Raw genomic sequence first — 13,782 nt, forward strand, 5'->3', positions numbered from 1 at the left:
CCTGACTCCTAGTTTTACATTCTTCTTACACAACAAATTGAATTGGACTTTTGCAGATAAATCTGATATCAAGACATACCTAAAGTGTAAATTGGCACATTGGTTTTGAAAGGGATTAATAATCCAATTTATTAACAATAATTATTATTTTTGTGTATATTTCATATTCCCTGCAAATCAAAGTGATGTAATTTGGTCCAATATTATAAATCAGATAGTGACAAAACAATAAAATGGCTTGCTTAAAGCTCAAGAAAATTATTATCTGAAAATCACTGGATCCAAAGCCCAGGTTAGTCCATTCCATGTCAGGTATCATTAGATAGTCTCTTGGCTTGTGCTGTATTTGCAGAGAGTACTTGTAGCAAAGCTCCCTAAAGATTACATTTTTCCACATTCTGTTTAATTAATTCCCTGTGGACAGAATGATAATGTATTTTTCACTAGAGAGAAAACTTGCAAACAAATACAAGAACAGGATTTCTGAATTTAAAAACTTCCAAATGAATGCTGGGAGGGTTGTTTGCAACCTGAGCCCCTTCACTTAATGGCAGGGATTCTATTTTTATCTTTTAATGAAAAGGTCTAATAATAAGGCATACAATATACTGACAAGACTATAAGCTATTGCAACCCTTGCAATTCTTCCAATAGATTAAATTCCTCTAGTTGTGTGCTTCTAAAAAGCCTAACCTACAGGTTAACTTTAATGTCAGTTTAGAGTTATCCCTCACTTCAGGGAGGACTCAGGCAACTATTCATCACATTTTCTTTCTCCTGATGAAAGATAGAATATTTCAATTTCAGGAGTTCATAAACTTTAAAAATTTGTATTGAATAATATATTGATTTACTTGCCTTTTTTTCTGCTAACACTTATTATATGCTTACTCTGTATCCCAACCTTAATTTTCAGATTTTTACTTCTCTATGACATATTAGGTCTTTGAATAGCAACAACAACCAAAACAAATACAACAAATATTTATTGATTGCTGGGACTTGTGTGTTTCGGATCATGTGTTTTGCATAAGTTTGTTCATTTAATTGTTTCAGAAAACCAAAGGTCCAGGTACATTATTACCCCCACCTTCGAAATGAGAAAACTGAGGTCCAAATATACTAGATAATTTATCTGTGGGCAAGCCAGTGATACGTAGCTGAACAGTCACTGACTTTAAAGTTCTTAAAAATGTGCCATGTCTAAGGTATGTTTCCAAAAAAATACAAGGTTAATTAGAATATTTGGGCAGAAGTATTTAAAATAGTGCCTCCCCTCCAAATCCAGACATTTTATTATTCATTTAAAAAAAACAATAGTTGAATACTTAGGGGTACTATGTTGGAGATTCAATGAAGACCAAGTTGAGCTAAATACACATTCTGTTTTCAAGGTCCTTACAGTCCAGTAATAAAACATCATAATGGACTATCTTAAGGAAGTAACAAAGATGAAGACAGTTGATCTATTCAGCATATTGGCAGAGGACTAGAGTTTTCTCTTTTTAAGCTTTTATGCAAAATTGACACAATTTTCTTTTTCTTTTATTACTTTTTCTTATATTTCTTTCTTTCTTTCTCTTTGGTGCTGGGGATTGAAACCAGTGCTTCACACTTACTAGGCAAATTTTCTTTAAGGAAACAGAAAAAAAATCCCAGATTTTTTGAGGTATAAGTGACATACAATAAATGACACATATTTAAAGTATAGAGTTTCATAAGTTCACATACACACATTCATGAAGCCATCACCAAAATCAAGATAATGCATAAATTCATCATGCTGGAAGTTTGCTTTTGCCTCAATTTTAATTCCGCTTCTAGGAAGAAGAACCTTGCTTCCTATCACCAGACAACTATTGATCTACTTTCTGTAACTACGAATTGTTTGATATTCTAATCATGAATGGAATCTTATAATAAAGACTCTTTTATCAGGCTTCTTTCATTCAGCATAATAGAGATTTATCTACTCTCTCTCTCTCTCTCTCTCTCTCTCTCTATATATATATATATATATATATATATATATATCAATATTTCATTCCTCTTCGTTAAATAGTATTACATTGTGTGAATGAATCAGAACTTGTTTATTCGTGCACTTGTTGATGGACACTTAATTGTTGCCATTTTCTAGCTATTACAAGTAATGCTTTCAACATTCATGTACAGGTCTCTTTTGCGCACGCTCTCTCTCTCTCTCTCCTTTCTCTCTCTGTGTTGAGGGCGGTAGTGGGGATTTAACCCAGGGATGCTGTATCCCCACTCCTTTTATATTTTTTTATTTTGAGTCAGGGTCTTATGGCTGGTCTCAAACTTGTGATCTTCCTGCATCAGCCTCTTGAGTAACTGGGATTACAGGCATGCACCACCCATGTACATATGAACAAACATTTCTTTTCTCTTTGAAGTAAATGGCTAGGTCATGTGATAAGCATATGTTTGACTGTATGAGAATTTGCCAGACCTTTTTCCTAAGTTGGTTATAACATTTAACATTCCCATCAACAGTCTATTGGAGTTCAAGATCCTCCCCAACATTTCTAAAACAAGCTGGCATAGTTGTTTCAATTATATATACATATACACGCACACACATATATCTCCAATATTATACAGATTCTAATTACATATATACATACATATACACATATACATAGATAATTGTGGCTTTAATTTGCATTTTCCTAATGACTAAGGATGCTGGTTATCTTTTTATGGCACCATGATTTTAATGTATAATGTAATATTTTCTATACATTGTCTGAGAGGAGAAGTTGTATCTCTACAATAAGCTTGACTGTTAACAACTTTGCTATTAGATAATCAAAGAGGAATTATGGTAAGAAAATATCATTAGCTAATGGTAAGATGACAAAATATTCAGAAAATATAAAATATGCAGCTTCATGAAAATTTGAGTTCTTAAAAACAGAAACTATAAAATACTAAGTTTTTGTTTTCAACTGGTACCTCAGAATTTCCTCTGCAGCTGGGGAGTGTAATTCAGTGGTATAGCATGTGCTAGCATGTTCTGAGTCTTAGGTTCAATCCTTAGCAAGAAAAAAATAAAAAGAATTTCCTCTGCTACCATGCACTGATCCCATTCATGTTTCCCGGACTGCACTGAGAAGCAAAAGCCATTACCTGTTTCTTTTTCTTCCTCAATTGTTCTTCCTTTGAAATCCTAGTTGTTACTATAAACATTTTAAATTAAATTGTCCAAAATCATCTATAAATACCCTGATGAGTTCATTGCAGTAGGTGTTTTGTGACAATACTGATTCATAAGGTGGAAGAAATTTGGTTTTGGTTTTTGTTTTGTTTCACTAAAGACTTTTCCATAAAGGAACATTATAGAAATAGTTCTTGCTGAAGCTTAAATCCTATAGCCTCCTGGAGTTAAGTACTGCATTGGCAGCAGCAGTAAATATGTCTTTTCAATTGCTTATTCCAATTGGAAGGTCAGATAATACCAACACTTGATCTTATTATCAATTCATTTAAAAAAAAATTATGTGTACTATGTGAAGTGTCTCTTGTGAAATGAGTTTATTGAGCACTGACTATATACAAAGCTCTACTTCCAGATACTTTATATATGTCATTACCAATCTTTACAATAACCATTTTATAGGTGATAAAGTCTAGTTCACTGACTCAGGAACTTGGCCAAAGTTACATAGCGCCATGTTTCAGTAACTTAGCTAAGGTTCCATGGCAGAACGCATGTGAAATCCTGGCTTTAGCTCATTGCAGAAACCTTTGCTCTTTTCACTGGACAAAACTAGGCCACAAAATACCTCCCAATGGTTTGTGAATAATTAAACATTGTAGGAATCATGATCTACACTATAATTTTTGTCACTGACCTCACTTAAGTATATGACATAATTTGAAGGGTGAAGCATAATTTTATGCTACTGGGATATAATAAAGCTATATAAACTATGCTATAATTTTCATATTTAATTGAAGATATCCATATGTTTATTTTTCTTTACCTTTTCTGCAAATGGCATCTTTGTATTTTTTGTGGTTGTAAGTGGTTCTAAGCATAGTAAGGGGAGACCTACCAGAGACCAGAGAAAATGATATTAGAAAAGCTTGAGGCAAATGCTTTCTTTTTTCCACCTTGCTGCTTACCATTAACCCTCTACCATTGACTGAATCTGTAAATGCATAAAGGAGAAATTATAAGGGCCCCAAGAAACATGTGACCTATATATTATTGCTAGTAGTTCATGGGTGAATTTAAAGAATATTACTCTTAAGGAACATGATTCAAATTTTATGGTCTGATTCCATGGTCCAAGGTTTTCATAGTTAACTGCCAATCAGTACTAGATTGAATCATGGGACCTTACTCAAATTATTATTATTATTATTATTTTACTATAGATCACCTTCATAATTTAAAAAAGTTGTACCCTTCTCTAAGAGAGTTATGCATTCTTCATTCACTGAAGAGTGAATACATTGCTTCCCAGAGGCTTAAATAGAAGAGAGTGTGTCATGAGGACAGCTACAATAATATGTCTGAAAGTAGAAAGGCAAGGTAACTTTTTAAAAAAATAATTAATGTAAAAATACTGCAATATCTTTAAAGATAAAAGACTTGAAATGGATAGTCAAAAGACATACAGCAAAGCAGTTCAAACAAAAGGTAAGCTTATAGGAAGGTTTGAAGATGAAAAACCAAAGAAATACAATGAGAAAAAACAGTAACTTCACCTATACATTGATCCTATTAAAGCAAGGAATAAAACTTAGTTACCATTGTCGTCTTGGTTTTCATGATCCTCAGAAAAACAGGTTGTGTTTGCAGAAATACATTGTTTACACTTAGTTTGATTATCTCCAAGAAATTTTCTGTGAAGTAATTGAGTTTGTTTTAATCAAATGACCATCACATACTCCTACCATATTAATACAAATTATAGTTTCTCTAGCCTACATTTTGACAAGTCCTGCTGTGTATTAGTGTATGGGGGTTGTAAGCCTTAGAGATGGGCAGATCTGGGTACAGTTATTTACTAGCTCCAAGTACATCACACAACCTAGGAAAGTTGTTTACCCTCATTCTTCCTAGTCCAAGGGTCATTGTGAGGCTAACTGGTATAGTGTATTTAAAGTTACTTATGAAGATGAGGAGTAATTAGAGCCTTTGAATCAATTATCTAAAAAACTGTGAATAATGCTGATATAATAATGGGCAATCTACGAATACAAAATATTTAGTTATTTTTATAAATCCATATTTGACATAATGAAAAGAAATACTGGTCTGAACTTGAGACACCGAGAGATTCTTCAAGATAAAAATAAAGGAGTTGGCTTAGACTTCAGCTCCTTAAGAGCTAGAGAGTGTATTTGTCTTCTCAGTCCTATTACTTTTAACTTTATCTATGCAGAGACACTCCATAAACAATAAAGTTTAATTAGTTGACAGAATGATTGCTTGAGTAAATGTGCTGATTTCTAAGGTTTCTTTTAACATCAACACTCTGCTATGAGATGATGGGTGATTGTTTTGTTGTGCTTCATTAAGACACATGTATGAAAATATCAAGTACTGGTTTAGCAAGAGACTTTGGTATTTATATTGAAAAGGGGAGGCTGAATATTTCTTCTTGTATATCTTTTTGTTGATAAATATTTTTAACGCTCATTTTCTACCTACTGAGGAATTTTCCAACTTGCAGGAACTTGACCAGAGGAAGATCTCTGTAATGTAACTCATGGAATATAAGGCTCCATTTAAAAAAATATTTTTAATAATGGCAGTGGAAAACAAGGAATAATTCTTTATGTTTGTAACTAAGGAGCCTTGCTGGCTGAATTCTGTGGTACTACTGCCAATAATTAGCAGACAGCATAAACATTTTCATTTGTTGGAATGCTAATGTCTTAATTTCAAATCTACAAAATACTTAACCCATTAGAGCTAATGACCTCTACAATTCACTTTCAAACTGCTACATAATTCAGAATTATTTTCCTATTCCAACTTTACATAAAATTAAACCCATTCAATATAGACATATAGACAATGTAGACAGGATATGTTATATAAGCTTAGTGACTCACTCTAAGCCTGAGGAAGATCATTTATCTCAGCTTCTTGTCTTTAAGTGTATTTGTCAATGCCAGAACATGATTTTAGGGACCCAGAAAACAGTACATTCTCTGCCTAATAATTTTAATGTTAAAGTTCTTATCTGCTTTTCAATGATTAAATCCCTTAAGGTATATAGCAGACTATTGGCATTGATTTTCTTGAGTGGTAGATTTAGGGTTATGGGACATTACTTCCTACCTTATATATTAGTGTATTACTTGATTATTTAATATGACTTTTTATACATTTAATATTTTAATAATAATACTTACTGTTATGGTTTGGATATGTGGTATCCCTCAAAAGCTCATGTGTGAGACAATGCAAGAAACTTCAGAGGTGAAATGATTAGGTTATAAGAGGTATAACCTAATCAATGGCCTAATCCACTGATTATCTGAAAATAACTGTAGGCAAGAAAGAATGTATCTGGAGGAGGTAGGTCATTGAGGCTGCCTTTGGGGTTTATACTTTGTCCCTGGTGAGTGAAGTGCCATCTCCACCCCCCGCCCCCCTTTCTCTCTCCTTCTTGGTACCAGGTCCTGAGCTGCTTTCCTTTGCCATACTATCTGCCATGATGTTCTGCCTCACTGTGGTCCCTGAGCTAATGGAGTTCACTGTCTATGGATTGAGACCACTGAAACTGTGAGCATCAAATAAATTTTTCCTTCTATAAAATTGTTCTTGTCAGATTTTTTTGTTCACAGTGGTGAAAAAGCTAAAATACATATTATTCAAACATTTTAAAAACATAAAAGGTAAAAAAAATTAAGAAAGTGGAGATGCTATCTGGATTTTACCATTACAAATTGTATACATGTATCAAATTATCAAACTGTACCAATAAATATATATAATTACAATAATAATTAATAAATTAAAAAGTCTCTCTCTACACTATTTTCCATTCATAGGTCTCCTCTGTTTTCTTCCCCTAATTCACTATTACTGAGTTCTTGGAGTCATTTCAGACAAATACATATAGAAAATACTAATATATATTCTATTTTTTCCTTTTACACATAAAAGGTACCACATAATATATATTTCTCTACACCTTGTATTTTTCATTAAAAATATCTTGGAGATTTTTCTATATCAATACGGTACATAGTATATTCTCATTCTCTTCCTATGCAAATTTTTTAAGGCCACATAATATTCTACTGCATGGATGAATCACTATTTATTTAACTCATTTCATATTAATAAACATTGGGTTGTTTCCACTCTTGCTATTGCAAGTAATGCTGCAATGAATAACCTTGTACCTAGGTCAGTTTTTAATTTTTAATTTTATTTATTTATTTATTTATTTTTCTTTCAAAGAGAGAGTGAGAGAGGGAAAGAGAGAAAGAGAGATAATTTTTAATATTTATTATTTTTTAGTTCTCGGCGGACACAACATCTTTGTTTGTATGTGGTGCTGAGAATCGAACCCGGGCCGCACGCATGCCAGGCGAGCGCGCTACCGCTTGAGCCACATCCCCAGCCCTTAATTTTATTTTTAACAGATAATAATCACATATATTTATGGGTATAATGTGATATCACAATACATGTATACATTGTGGAATTATTTAATCCAGCTGCTTACCAGGGTATTGTATGTGTCAAGTACATTCATTCGATATATTAATTTAAAAAGGGTTTGTGGGTCAAAGATAGGTACACTTATCAGATTGACAGATCTTGCCAAATTGTCCTGTTAAAGTTTTACCCATTTATAAATTTATAAGATAAACTATCAAACTTTTAAATTTTGGAAAATATAAATGACCACCTTCATATTCATTGTCTATTTTTCTTTTTGGTTTTTGGGTTTTTAAATCTTACATATTTCTGGTAATGCTTTGTATATAAAAGATATTAATATATGTGATATGAGTTGAAAGTACTTTTCCCAGTTTGTTATTTATCTTCTGATTTTTATTATGGTGAAGTTTCTTTTTTCTTTTTCTCTCTTTCTCCTTTGTTTTCCCCCACAAGAAATATTTTCGATTTTGAGTCACAATTATAAGAACTTTCCAGGTTATTAAGAAATTTTCTCATAGTTTTCTTCTACTAATTTTAGTTATTTAGTTTTTGTATTTAAAGGTATGATGTCTTCGTAATTTAGTATACAGTATAAAGCATACATCCAGTTTTATTCCAGATGGCTACCCAGTTACACCTGTACCAAGTCTTTAATAGTCCTCTGTTATACCTGGTAATTTACAATGTCACTTTTTTCAAATCCTGTATGCATCTGGGTCTACAATTTCATCTGTTTTGTTGATCTCTGTGGACATTTATGGGCCAGTTCTACATTGTTTTAATTACTGAGGCTTTTTTTTTTTTTTGTACTGGGGATTGAACCCAGGAATGCTTTACCATTGAGTCACATCTCAGCCATTTTTATATTTTATTTTGAGACAGAGTCTTGCAAAGTTGCTGAGGGCCTCACTAAATTGCTGAGTCTAGCCTCAAATTTGTGATCTTCCTACCTAAGCCTCTGGAGTTGCTGGAATTATAGGCATGTCCCCTCTTGAGACTTTTTATTGTGTTTTAATTTCTGATAGGACTAAGAAGTCCACTTTCTCCCACACAGACATATATATTTCTCTCCTTTTCAGACATTTCCTGGGTATTCTTCCTCTGACCTCAATATATATTTGAGAATTATCAAGTTTAAAAGGAAAATAAATTGATTTTTTAAAAAATTGGGATTGAGGGCTAGGATTGTGGCTCAGCGGTAGAGCACTCGCCTAGCACATGCGGGGCCCTGGGTTCGATCCTCAGCACCACATAAAAATAAATAAAACAAAGGTATTGTGTCTGACTACAACAAAAAAAAATATTAAAAAATTGAGATTGAGTAAAAATATTAAATCAACTTAAAGATGTGATTTTTAATAATTAAAAAATTTCAGACCTGGTATGTCTTTCTGCTCATTCAAAAATTATTTGAATTCTGGGGTGTTTGTTTTAAAGTTTTCTTTTCTTTCTTTCCTTTTTTTTTTAAATAAATGTCCTACCTCTTAAGTTTAGGTGGACACAATATCTTTATTTTACATTTATGTGGTGCTGAGGATTGAACCCAGTGCCTCATGTATGCTAGGCAAGCATTCTACCACTGAGCCACAACTCCAGCCCCAGTTTTAAAGTTTTCTACATACAGAGCTGGTACATATTTTGTTCAATTTATTTCTAAGTATTTTCCTTTTTTTTTTCTTGCTACATTAGATAAGGTCCTTCATCTTTTTATCTTCCAGGAGGTTATTGTTTGTATATATGAGATTTATCAGTTTCTCTATATTAATTTTGTATCTTTTTATTTTACTGAATTGTCTTATTATGATAATTTTCCAGTTGAGTCTTGGGTTGAAAAAACATAGTCATATCATCTGTAAATAACAGAAGTATTTTTCTTCCTTTCCCACTTTGTACTTAAAGTCTTTTTCTTCTCCTCCTTCTCCTCCTCCTTCTCCCTCCTCCTACTCTTCCTTCTTCTTCTCCTTCACATTGAACCCATGGATTTGTGCATGCTAAGTATGGCTCTACCGCTGAGCTCCACCCCCAGTTCCATTGAAGTTTTTATCGTGTCTTGTTATGATTTCTAGGACATTCAGTAAAATTTTACTAATAATAGTGACAGTGAGCACTCTTGTCTTATTTCCAACTTCAGTCTGTAGCATTTCTCCATCAAGCAGAACTCTGGCTAAGTGTGTTTTATCATGTTAAAGAAGTATTCATCTGTTCCTATTGAGTGCTTGCTATCAGGTCGTTGAAATTATGAACATTTTAAATAAATACGCTCAACAATATTCTATTATTTTGACCTTTCTGTCCTCTGGCCCTTCAATCCCTTGTTCATGTCTCCAACAGCTGGTCCTAACCAGAAACCAGAGGGAAAGGGAGTTCCTAATAGTCAGCTTCCTAGAGCCCAGGGTAGGATAGGGAAGGATAAAGGAGTAGATCTGGAGGCACAGACAGAATATATCCAGTATAGATGCCAGTAACAGAAAACAAGACAACCTCTCTCTTCATTAATTGAAAACAAAAAGATTGTTATGGGTGGCAAAAGTAATCTTCTTGAAGTTAATGGCATTACTTTTGTTTATTGGGGAAAAAATGAAAGAAAATTATATGATCTTGAACATTTTTGCATAGCAACTTGCCGGTATCAGCATTTTTCTGATCTGATGTCAGCAGGCCTAAATTGCATTTCCTGAGCCTGAACTCCCTTTTAGGATTGAGCGTCTTGAACATAATTTCTCCTCTATTTATTACCTTATTTTAAAAACCTTTTCACTCTTTCCTCAGACCTAAAAATTATGTTTTAGTGGGATGGATATCACATGGCTCAATTTTCAGCCCAGGAACCAGACACTATATCTTCTGGGAAGGATCCAGCAGAACACACCCACTTCCCTGGCACTTTGGCCAGTCTCCAAGAGTGATCCTTTCAGTCCTGCCTCAGATGCCCCCTTGCATCAACACACCTGGTTTTGGGGGTAGTGATTTCACCTGATGTTACCACTTGATGCTTTCCCTGATAGGCTCATTCTTTTTCTGCCAGAAGTTTGGAAACTGTTCCAAACTCCATAGCAATCCTGGCTCTCTATTCGTAGATTACATTTTTGGGAGATATCATGGATTACAGAGAGGTTAGCAGACAAAATACAGAACCCTCAGTTACATTTTAATTTCAGATAAACAACAATATGGTGTTTCCATGTGCCATATAAGTCAAATAAGATAAACAAACGGTTGTTTATCTGAAACTTGAAGTTGACGGGTCCTCTTGTATTTTTCTTTGCTAAATTTGTCAATCCCTGTCATAAAGCACTTCCCAAAATAATCCTCTACTATGCTCCTTGCAGCTACCTCCCTTTCCCCCAACTCCAAAATTTCTCCCCCAGAATTAATTTCAGAAAAGTTTAAAGTTTTTTTTTTTTTTTTTTTTTTTTTTTTTTTTTTTTAGAGAGAGAGAGAGAGAGAGAGAATTTTTCTAATATTTAATTTTTAGTTTTTGGCAGACACAACATCTTTGTATGTGGTGCTGAGGATCGAACCTGGGCCGCACGCATGCCAGGTGAGTGCGCTACCGCTTGAGCCACATCCCCAGCCCGCAGAAAAGTTTTAAGATAGCCCAGGAGGGGTGTTAATTCTACTGGTCACAGCTGAGATTCACTTCCAACTGAATTTTAATTTTAACCCCCATTTGCAGAGATTAATTAATCAGATCAGTAAATTTGTTACTTTAGCACTAAGGACATTTCAGTGGTGGCTGAAAACAAGGGTGAATTATTGAAAAAATTAAATGTTGTAAGGTATGTGTAAGGGTGGGGTGGAGGTGGGGATGTTCAGGGTAGCTTAAAGGAATGCATGCAGGAAAAAGAATACTGAAAAAAATATTAACATTTCTGACAGTTTTGCCTGGCTGGAGTCTTGGTATTCTTTGGTGTAGAGCATGACTTGGAGCCTGGATCCCACAGTACAGAAAGCAGAAGAGGCTGTGTGGAGGGAACAACTGCTAAGCAACCGAGTACTGGAGGCAAAGTAGCCCAGGAGGAGAAGTAAAACCAAGAAATTTTTAAAAATTAGGTGCTTGACGTTTAAGGAAAAAAGTCCAGAGTTAGTCAAGGATGATTGCTTATTGCAGGATTAATATGACAAAACTTCTGAAAAAGGAAGTAAGGGTAGCACGTGGTACCCTGCTGATATGTTTCCTTCCCAAGTACTTCTCCATTCCTAGCTTTTATGCCGCCATACATAGCAGAGACAGCAACAACGTTCTCCCTAAAGGCTTTATCTCCATGAAATGAATACACCAGACCACAGCCTTATTTTCTGAGATTGACTCTATGTAACTAGCTCTCCCAAATTCTGTGGCCTGAGAGGATGAGAGTTTGGTCTGTCTTAAGTCAGATCCAATACAATGTTTCTACGTGCCATATAAGTCTATGCCTTAAGACTGACTATTTAGGGGAACCAGCTTAGCAAAACCATTTTAATGGTCATTTTCCTATCCAGAATTTTTGTACCAAGCAGCTTGGGGACTTCAATGCAAGGGTCTGCTGAAACCTGACCTGTTCAGAGAGGCAAAAGAGTTTTTAGCTGCCAGTCCAACAGGGTGGTTAACTTGTTTTGGTTTATCAGGAACTTTCCTAGTTTGAACACTGAAATTCCCACACCCCAGAAAACCCCCTAGTCCCAGGCAAACTAGGATGGCCAGTCACCCTAAAAATCAAAGTACCTAGGCTTTGGCACCTGAATATCAGTTTTCTTTCTTTCTTTTTTTTTTTTTTTTTTAAGAGAGAGAGAGTTTTTTTTTTTTTTTTATTGTTTAGTTTTCGGCGGACACAACATCTTTGTCTGGATGTGGTGCTGAGGATCGAACCCGGGCCGCACGCCTGCCAGGCGAGCGTGCTACCACTTGAGCCACATCCCCAGCCCTTGAATATCAGTTTTCTAATCTATAAAATAAGATTGGCTGTATCTATTAGGATTGGCTGACATAGTTTCTAAGGTTACTATCATATCTGTGAGTCTGTGATTTGTTCTCAGGCTCCTGACCTTGCCCACCTACAGCCTATCTCCTGGAGAAAATTCATTTGCTCCAAGTCCTGAGTCCAAGTCCATATAACCTGATAAACTTAATGGGAGAGAGAGGTTGATAGGGTTTACAGATGCATTTCAACAATGGCTCAGGGAGGAAGGATGTGGCCATAGCCAAGTGGCTCTCCTGGTGAGAAGTTCTGCTGGGGAAGGGGTATGTGGCTCTGTGCCACCCCAAGAGGAAGATAGTCTTAGGCAGGCAGGTTTGGGGGCAGCCAGACCAGGAAATTTGGTTTGGTTTGATGGGCTGGTTTCAGCAGCAGGGAAGGAAAAGGCCACAGGCAGGGCGGTCTTATCTAACTTGAGCCAGCTTTCACACTCTGACCTGAATAAAGTCAGCAGTTGAAACCAGAGATTGCAGAAGAAAGGAAGTAGTCTATTGATAGCACTCTTTTTTTTTTTTTTTAAATACATTTGCTCCTAGCCTGTGTCTGTCATCTAAAAATACAAATAAGCAGCTATCATTCTGGTGAAGTTGAGAGTTCAACTCTGGAATCAACGCCTACTAACTTTATGACAGTGGGCAAGTAGTTGGTTAAATCATATGAATTTACTGATATTTGACCTTTTCAATCTGCAAAAATAGCAATTCTACATGGTTCAGCCTGATAACCAGCTTTCTTCTCTTGGTTTCTTCCTGTATGAAATGTAGATAGATACCAATCTTAGGAGGACTAAGTGAGAGAAGATATAGAAGGTGATCAGACAGTCCCTGGCACACAGTCCCTGCTCACTCATTGGCTATATGGACACCACCATCATTACTAGTGAAGAAGCATACAGGATCTTTAGACTTCATCAACTGAACCTAGGAGGGCCTAACTCTACTAGGATAGTAGACATGGACAAACCAACAAAATCTGGTTACCTTAGTAAACTTCATCCCAGGTGAAGAAAGAATAGGTTCATACCACAGATTTTTCAGGTAGTTTGAAGAACTGAAATTTCATCCCTTTTCCCAGTCCAGACAATCAGTTGCAAAGCACAAGAAAGGTCTTTTATCCTGCCATCTTGCTCTACTGTTGGGCCCCATCTTCAGTATTAGCATCTGTTTA

General features: G+C 35.1%; 1 long non-coding RNA gene across 3 annotated transcripts in view; it reads left to right on the forward strand.

The window, feature by feature from the left end:
• Nucleotides 1-13,782, forward strand: part of LOC308630697 — a 40,880-nt gene that overhangs the window by 6,467 nt on the left and 20,631 nt on the right. For 2 of the 3 annotated variants that reach the window (XR_014017994.1, XR_014017995.1), the window contains exons 2-3: nucleotides 6,664-6,769; nucleotides 11,136-11,201. This is a non-coding gene — a long non-coding RNA (uncharacterized lncRNA). The remainder of the gene's footprint in view (nucleotides 1-6,663; nucleotides 6,770-11,135; nucleotides 11,202-13,782) is intronic. The other variant, XR_014017996.1, reaches the window with a different exon arrangement.

Source organism: Spermophilus citellus, assembly GCF_964194105.1.
Source record: "Spermophilus citellus genome assembly, chromosome: 11".
Lineage (NCBI taxonomy): Eukaryota > Metazoa > Chordata > Mammalia > Rodentia > Sciuridae > Spermophilus > Spermophilus citellus.